We start from the raw sequence: 8,943 nt of genomic DNA on the forward strand, positions 1-8,943 counted from the left end.
AGGCCATCTTAGCCCTTTGTAGCCTTTAATGGTCAAGATATAAACAGTGACCAGCAGTAACTGCATGGGCATCAAAGTATTTTTTTATTGTTGAAGCCGTTTATTAAAAAACTTTGTATAAAATCTTAAGTACAAAATCCCTTGTTAAAATATTTACACAATTTACATTTATTTATTTATAAAAACTGTACATTATTAGGGTGGGGCGTCAAATGTCAAAGTCAGAAAATTCAAGATGTAGTGTTTTTTTATGAAAATTTAACCTATTGTGAGGCATTCTGCGCAATTTTTAAGGTCAGAAGTCCAAAATTGGCCGAACCCCCCTCGGGGTACTGATTCGCACTACAGGCAAAAATTGGAAAAAATGGCATTTTCTGGCCTTTTCAGGCCTGTAAATATGTTAAAACTATTGCAAATCTTATTTTTTTCATTTGCTGTACTAAACTTTATGAAGAAACAAAAAAATAATCATATTGGGTTGAAAATTGTGCCCATTGGAGCCCTAAATGAGTCGTTTTAAGCCAATTTTGGGTAGCAAAATGCTTTTTAAGGCCAATTTTGCAAGCTCATAAACTTTAAACTGATTAAATCACATGTCTGAAATTTTCAGAGATGAAAGTCTTCAATAAAGTCTTTAAGCAAAATGAATGCCTTAAAAATGCTATTTTTTGATAAATATGATTTTTTTTTTTGCTAAAAAGCAATTTTTGAAGACGCCATAATGAATTTTTAAAAAAAGTGAAAAACTTGAAATTCATTTTGCTTAAAGACTTTATTGAAGACTTTCATCTCTGAAAATTTCAGACATGTGATTTAATCAGTTTAAAGTTTATGAGCTTGCAAAATTGGCCTTAAAAACCATTTTGCTACCCAAAATTGGCTTAAAACGGCTCGTTTAGGGCTCTAATGGGCACAATTTTCAACCCAATATGATTATTTTTTTGTTTCTTCATAAAGTTTAGTACAGCAAATGAAAAAAATAAGATTTGCAATAGTTTTGACATATTTACAGGCCTGAAAAGGCCAGAAAATGCCATTTTTTCCAATTTTTGCCTGTAGTGCGAATCAGTACCCCCAGGGGGGTTCGGCCAATTTTGGACTTCTGACCTTAAAAATTGCGCAGAATGCCTCACAATAGGTTAAATTTTCATAAAAAAACACTACATCTTGAATTTTTTGACTTTGCCCCACAAATGACTGTTGACGCCCTACCCTAACATTATAATTTTCGCCTCGATTTTCCTTGCAATGTATAAAAAAGATCGGGTTGTCAACGCCTCGCTTATTCAGGAGTTTATGTTGACAACCGTCATAGGTACATGCTTGGTTGACCGAGGCATAAAATTTCTGATAAATAAACTTTAGAATAGATATCCTTGAATAGACATGACTCCAAAGATTTGTATGATTACATTTGAACTGAAAAGTTGTATTTATAAGTTGCAAACAATCCCCAGCTGGCACACAACGTTGTTTTAACGTTCAAATAACGTTATTTGGACGTTAAGAATGTCACATGGACGTTGTTTTGACGTTGTGTGCCGTCTGGGTCACCTCAAATCATACGTGATAAGGAGCTACTATCGAGATCTATAATCTACAAATGTCGTCACTGCTTGATGAAAATAACGTCTTTGTTATGTCGTTATGTCGTCTACTGACTTGTCTGACGGGTTTTCCCTTTTGAGCGTTTTTGATTTGTTGAATAAGCTTCTTCATCACAGGGAAACCCCCTTGTGATAATTTGGAAAAGACAATTTGTCCGTTGACGGTAATTTCAAAGCAACCTGAAGAAATAATGAAGAATGGATGGTAAATACCTAGCACTGCATTCTGAAAAATTAAGTTCTTGATTTATTAAGGGGACTGATTCTCAATTTTAGGTGTTTAACACAAAGATAAGATTTTTGTCAAAAATCCGATAACCTCCAAGAAGAATGAAGGTTGACAATTTCATTATAAAGTGAGCCAACCGCATTTTCATAAAATTCGCCAAATTAAATCCTCGCCGAAATTTCAAAAATCGGCCATTCGCCAAATTTAACAAAAAGAGTATTATGTGAAAAACCACACCTTTTTAGTATACTTTGTAGTAATTTTCATATATTTAAGTGTCTCCAAATTCCCAATTCGCCAAATTAAATCCCCGCCAAATTTCACAAAATTGATCAATCGCCAAATTAAATCCACGCTAAAATAATCCACTTAAGGATAGTTCCAGTCTTATTCCCTAGTAGTGTTGATTTTCCAGAGAGTTTCAACCTCAAAGCTCCTTATCGACTTTCTCGTTTACTTAGCTGCTATAAGTTTGGATTTGTTTAGGTTTTGTAAATGTGTACAAGTTTAAGTTTTACCCTTACTGTTTCCTTAACTTGTTTTCTTATTCTCAGCCTGAGCAGTTCCTTAAAAATTCCGTATTTTTTGGGACCATTTTCAGCCTCAAGTTGCTTATAAACGTGTTCCTTACGAAAAAAACGTGTAGTAAGGTTAAATAGTTAAACAAAGATGTCTTTGATTGAAGTAAGAAGGAAATAAAACTTGTACAATTGAAATTTTCGGCCAAAGTGAAAAACATCATAATTTTTTATCTAATTATCAATATCCGAACCCAATTAGATTTTTTGATGACGAGAAAATATCATGGTTTAAATATGTTTTTTGTTAGGAACAGAATGTATAGTTTGGGACAGGATCTTCTGACTGATGATAAACTGTGATACATTCATTAGAATTTTCAAATCTAAGATTTACTCTTCAAGCGAATTTACGAGATATAACTCTCATCAAATTAGCTTTGTTATAAATGATAAGATAAATGATAAATTGAGATAGCTCCATCACGAAAATGACATAGCATTTTAACTGGTAAACATGTTGATCCAAATTCACATAGAGTAATTAACGATTGAGGAGGGCTATATCTGCTTATTCATCGTTAAGACAATAAGTCACTCTCTAATTTTCATTTTAGAGAAAGAATATTTCTCGATGTTTTGAAAGAATAGTTTTTTTCAATATCGAATGAATGAAAGTTTCACAAGAACATAATTCTCGGATTTTATAAACTTTTGAAAATTTTGTGCAAAAATTGTACTTTGGCTAGGAGAAAGCGCTCACCAACTTCCATAAGTAAATCCAAAGTTCTGGGTACGAGATAGGCGATGCTATCGTCCGTTTAGAGGGTCAGTAAACGCGGGAAAGTACATATGCGCAGAGTCGTGGCGGTTTACGGGAAAATATTGGCGGTAGAGCTTTGGAACAAAACACTGTAAACACCTCCGTCACTGTTTACTCTGCCCGAACTGACCTCCATTTTCAAATTTATCGCCCGCCTCCTGAATTATTCCCTTTTTAGTGATAATGTGTAGACGATAGTTTCGTCTAGGTAGGAGATTGAAAAGTACTTACTAGTTCTTCCTTTCTTCCCTTTGACGGTCGTTTGTGGAATCTTCTTCTTTATTTGTGAGGCGTATTCCATGTAACGACCCAAGTATCCTCATATGGTTCTAATTAGAAGTAAAGAACTTAGTGTTAGTTTGATCGTTTGCGTGTAAGGACCCAATATCTATTACCTTAAGGGAACTTATTTTGGTGGGAACTAATTTTGACGGGCGGAAAAAATCCTAAAAATTTTAAATTTTAGCGAAAAATTATTTTGGCTATTGATGAATTTTCTAAATTTTGGCGGGAACTAATACTTTGTCTAAATTCGCCGAATTCGCCAAAATTAGTTCCCGCCGAAATAAGTTCCCTTAAGTACCCAAGTCGATTGAGTTTTCTCGACCGGTGGAGATAAAAATAACGGACTGAAACTCGATGTGGATTAATATTTTCATATTTTTTATGGCTGTCGATTTTAATTCTTTTATTTTCCAGTCGGAAAATTCAGTGGGGATGGGAAAAATAGTAAATATTTTACGGCGAGAATGGGTTTATTTGATTGTTTTCAGTGGGGACAAAAGTTGGAGGTTAATTTTCCACTGCGGACGATTTTTTTGCCAATTTTTCCGCAGTAGGTCTGTGAGAACGAAAGATAGTATCAGAGACCAGTAGTAGCTTACCCATATTCGATTTGAACATTAACGTTATAAAGAGTGAATGCTTTCTTGGATGGGATACACAATAACTCTTTGATAAACTGCATCACTAACTTTACAACCAATTCTTCTCCTTCTTTCCAGCCACTTCTCCACAAATTCTTATGAAATCACAATCAATATTCAGTCTTGGTCTGTTCAGAAAGTCTTTTGACACACACACAAACTCTCCAAAGTAAGGCCTGCTGGTTATAAACCATGAACCAGGCTGGTAGCAACTCGTTCACTCAAGTTGTCACTGTTACTGTCAGCTTTGTTTAGACAAAGCGTCTATCAACCACTTGAGTCCTTGATTGTGAGCTTTTGTCGGTTAAAGTACAATTAGTTTAAACAACAAAGCTTCGTTTTCTACAACCTTATTCTCTCTGAACGATCGATCACTCTTTATATTTACGTGATCGATATTCACTTTCGTTCTGGAACATACTTTTATTTGTTTGTGAGCCATTTAAATACTTTCACATCATCAGCGATGACACAGCAAATGTATCTGTTGTTGTATAATAATATTCTGAAGTTTTCTCTATAAGAACAAATTAGAAATTTAATTAAAAGAAAGGTCAATAGTTCGGAGCCTTATTTGGATACAAAAGCAAAGTATACTCCTCAAATTAGCCGTAAATCTATGTAAGGGTCTCTCGTGCTCCAAAAGGGCTGTTGTAAAGATTTTAGATTTCAAAAGTACCAAAAGTTATGCCTCCTTGTAAGGAATCGAAAGTCTCTGAGTTGTAGGAATGTGTAAGAATAATTTCAGCTGAGTTCCTCATCTTTTCTTATAATCATAAACCGTTTACAAAAGCACCCTCCTCGTTTAATATGCCGATAAAAATGACTCTCCTCCGTCTATTTCTTTTCAAAGAAAATTGGCTTCGGATACAAGTCTATGATAAATTAGATTTCCAACTAGGCAAAAATTGTCCAACGAAAGGGCGGGCGAATTGATTCAATTTTCTTAATTTTGTTAAGTCATATCGAATTAGATATAAAGCAAGCAGATCCAATTACTTAAAGTAAATACATGTTAGGTATCGAGTATCTATTGAGCAAAGAAATTTCGACGCTATTCTAATTTCAAATGCATTACACGCATGATGTTGCGTAATTGATCTCAAAGTTATTTGGACGCGCATGCGTTGACCGAATTGACTCAGCAATATCTATTGGCAATATTTCTGTCGTATCCGGAGCTTAACGCTTCCGCCCGGCGGATAAACCTACACAAAAAAGTTCACCCTCAAGTTCAATCTCAGATGATGTTATCGTCCGTTACAGTGATAGTAAAGGCGGGAAAATATGGGGGTATGGCCATTGAGTTTCAAGCCCGAAGGGCTAGAGGTCAATCTCTAACCTTTCTCAGGCAAGAAAAATTGAAGCCTTAAAATATGCGCCGTATTTTTGATGACGGATTGAATCTAGCAATTCCTTTGTTTTCGAGTGAGATATTTTTCAAAATGAAGCGGTAAATTTTAGTTTCAATCTGTAATTTGTGTAAAAACCAGGCGGGTCGCTTAAGGCCACGCAACTTTGGTAGGATTTGTTGGCTTCAAATCCTACCAAAGAGATTGACCTCTAGCCCTTCGGGCTTGAAACTCAATGGGTATGGCAGTATGGCGGTATACGGAGAAAAAAACCGGCGGGAGAGTTTGAAGAGGCAAACTCTACCGACTGTAAACTTTTTCAGCAAAAAAGCCTGTTTGCGAATTTTCTTCGGCTTTGTGCTTATTTCTTAGACAGTGATTTGTCTTAGACTGCGAGTCTACTTTCAATCTCAGCAGTTTCCTCTCTCGAGATCTCTCTCACAACTAGTTTTCAACCTAGATTTTTTCCAGAGTTAAAAGTTTTAGACCATTCTCAATTATGCCTTCAATATATTAAATTTGTTCTGGTTTTTTTCCGATACCGAACCAGTTTTAGGTCCAAAATACCAAAATGATCTTGTAAGGTTACCGAAAATGCGAAGTAAAAATGGTCGATTCCAGTAGTCCCGAATTCTCGTACTCCGCCGCCACCTAGATTTACGTGTGTTGATTAGCTCAGTTTAGTTTTAGCGCATGCTCAATGCGTCTTCACAAGCGGATGCTTTAACGCGTAAGGGACGAACGAACAACGTAACAACTGACATACAGTTGACTTTAATTCGATTTTCAAGGAAGATTGGAATTTTTATCGAAAAAGATCGCGAGCGTATCGAAAAGTAGAGCCTCATCTGTGACTTGTTGATGGTGACTTCCAATGCATGTTTTTTTTATAAGCAAGTGTCTTCCCCTTGGTCAGGTTCGTGTATGCTTAAGCTTTCAAAGTATTCAGACATAGCATACGCTTATTAGCGAGGTTAAGCACTGGTTTATTTTGACCGTAAAGTGCGATACCGTAGGCGTAGCCGTTAAGTGCGATACCATGCAAGTGAAATCTTATGTAAGGGCCAGGGCAAACCAGTCCAACATTTCATCCAACATGATTTTCCAATGTTGGATGAAATGTTTGATGGAAAAACTTGCGTTGGATAAAGTGAAAATCAAGGCCAGGGCAAACCGATCCAACATTTCATCCGACATGACTTGGAAAAAATGAAAATTAAAAAACATAGAGAAAAAAGTACCACCAAACCAATCCAAAATTGCACAATTCAATGAGAGAGCTTCTTTGATCTCGCCGCAAATGTTGGATGAAATGTTTGATGGCGATCAAACTTCATCCAAAACCGTCCAACACGATTTTTTTCTTCTATTTTTGAATTTTCATCTTTTTCCAAAAATTTGAATTGACGCAAACCAGTCCAACATTTCATTCAACATCAGAAAAAAGGCATGTTGGATGAAATGTTGGATCGGTTTGCCCTGGCCTTAAAGGCCTACGATATCGCATTGAACGGTCTAAATAAACACTTACTTAACCTCGCTATTGTATGCTTTTTAGTTTAGATAATGAGACTGCGTTCCAAGAAAATCAAAATATCTTCCTCTAACGAATCAAAAAATATATGCTGAGCCATTAGGCGTCTTTAAAAAAAGATATTTAAAGCTGCCACATTTAATTCCGCTTATTTACTTCACAATGACTGAGCATAAACATTAATACGCAGGCTAATTATTACATAATGAGAATCACAATGATACAAAGAGAAACACAGCTTAATATCTTTTCCCATAAATTCTTTATCAATTTTTTTGTAGAGTCACCCCGACAACTTCTTTTTGAAGGTAGTATTATTTTAATTAAGGCGGTAAATTGTTACATTTTCTTAATTGGAGCGGTCTGGCAAAGCTGCAGACATCTTCCCCGTCCCGAATTAGGTCTATATATAGACGATGCTATCGTCCGTATAATATATTATTATGATATAACATAGTTTGTATATTATAAAACGTAATATGTTGCGCGGCGGATAGATTCTGTGTAAGACAACAGCTACTCCCGAAAAAAACTCCCGTCTTCACGTTTGTTACGTTATTTTTAAACGAAGACATGCCACCGAAAGATTTTAAGGCCTAGCGTAGTGACCTTCAAAGTTATATAATATAAATGCTTTCGAAAAATGAACGAGAAAGGTAGTGTTAATTTGTGTTGTGTGTTTATCATAGGAAATAAGTGATATATCAGATATCTTAGGCTATAAGTTTTAGCTACAGTCTCTCAATTTATATCTGGGATATTTCACATGATGAAGATCCTCACTGTCAGAGTTGAGTTCGCAGTCATTTCCAGACTTATATTAGCGAGTTTATGTATTTTTCACCTTTGAGGACGGCGCGGAGTGGCTGAAGTGATTTGGAAATAAACCAGCAGTTCTGGCCCACAAATTCGAAGACGGGAAAAGTGTTTTTTTTACCTTCGTCCTCAGTTGATCAGGATCTAGACAGATCAAACACTAACCATCTTCTTCGTACACGCTTTTTCATAAGAATGGTGTAAATCTATTTCATCATGGATATTCTAAACTTTTTTGGGGAAATCATCCTAAAATATTCTTACAGCATTCTTAGGTTAGGATCCTAATTAAGACTAGATTTAACATTTAGTACAAACGTCTCAAGCATAAAATGGCATTTTTGTGAAAGGAGTTTGCCTTACTTGGGGGTAATTGACAAATTATAATTACAAATGAAAACGAAAATGCTCTAAAAATGGCATTCTTAGCTTGAATAGCAAAATTCTATGATGTGATATTCTTAGCATTATTCTTATTTTTTTCATCATCATCATCATCCTTCGACCTAGGTCGCAATTTCCGAAATACCAAATAATTTTGCTAAAATTTCCGAGATTCCTTAAAAAAATACTTGGAGTTCCGATACCGATTTTTTGGATATTTTTCCTCGTTTTGACTAATTTTTCATCAAATTTGATTTTTCATGTATGAATTCCGAAAAAGGGGGATAAAAACTTTATAATACCGAAATTCCAAAGCAAAAATTCATGGATTTCCGATACCGAAACAATTTCAGCATTCCGAAATGCCGAAGGAATTTGCCCGATTTCCGAAATTCCGAAGAAAAATGGGTTGATTTCCGCAATTCCGAAATACCGTACGCCCCCCCACGATAAGTAACCTGGTGTAATTTGACAGGCTCCAATTTTTTGGCTTTGCTTGAGGTGGTAGCAAATCCATACTACTAGATCCAGTCTTTTTTTAAAGAAAAACAAACAAAAAACCATGACCAATTGACCTTTTCTTGTTTTTATTATAGTTTCATAAACTTTGATGGGATTTTAGAAAAAATGTTATTGTTTTGATGTTTCTTATAATTTTTGAAGAAACGAAAATGAAAAAATTCAAGTCGCAGCAAAACACAAATACATAAAGGGGAGACGGATTTTCATCTCGCTAAAATGTTGAAATGTTTCT

This window comes from Clytia hemisphaerica, unplaced genomic scaffold (assembly GCF_902728285.1).
Source record: "Clytia hemisphaerica strain Z4C2 unplaced genomic scaffold, Clytia hemisphaerica genome assembly, whole genome shotgun sequence".
Taxonomy (NCBI): Eukaryota; Metazoa; Cnidaria; class Hydrozoa; order Leptothecata; family Clytiidae; genus Clytia; species Clytia hemisphaerica.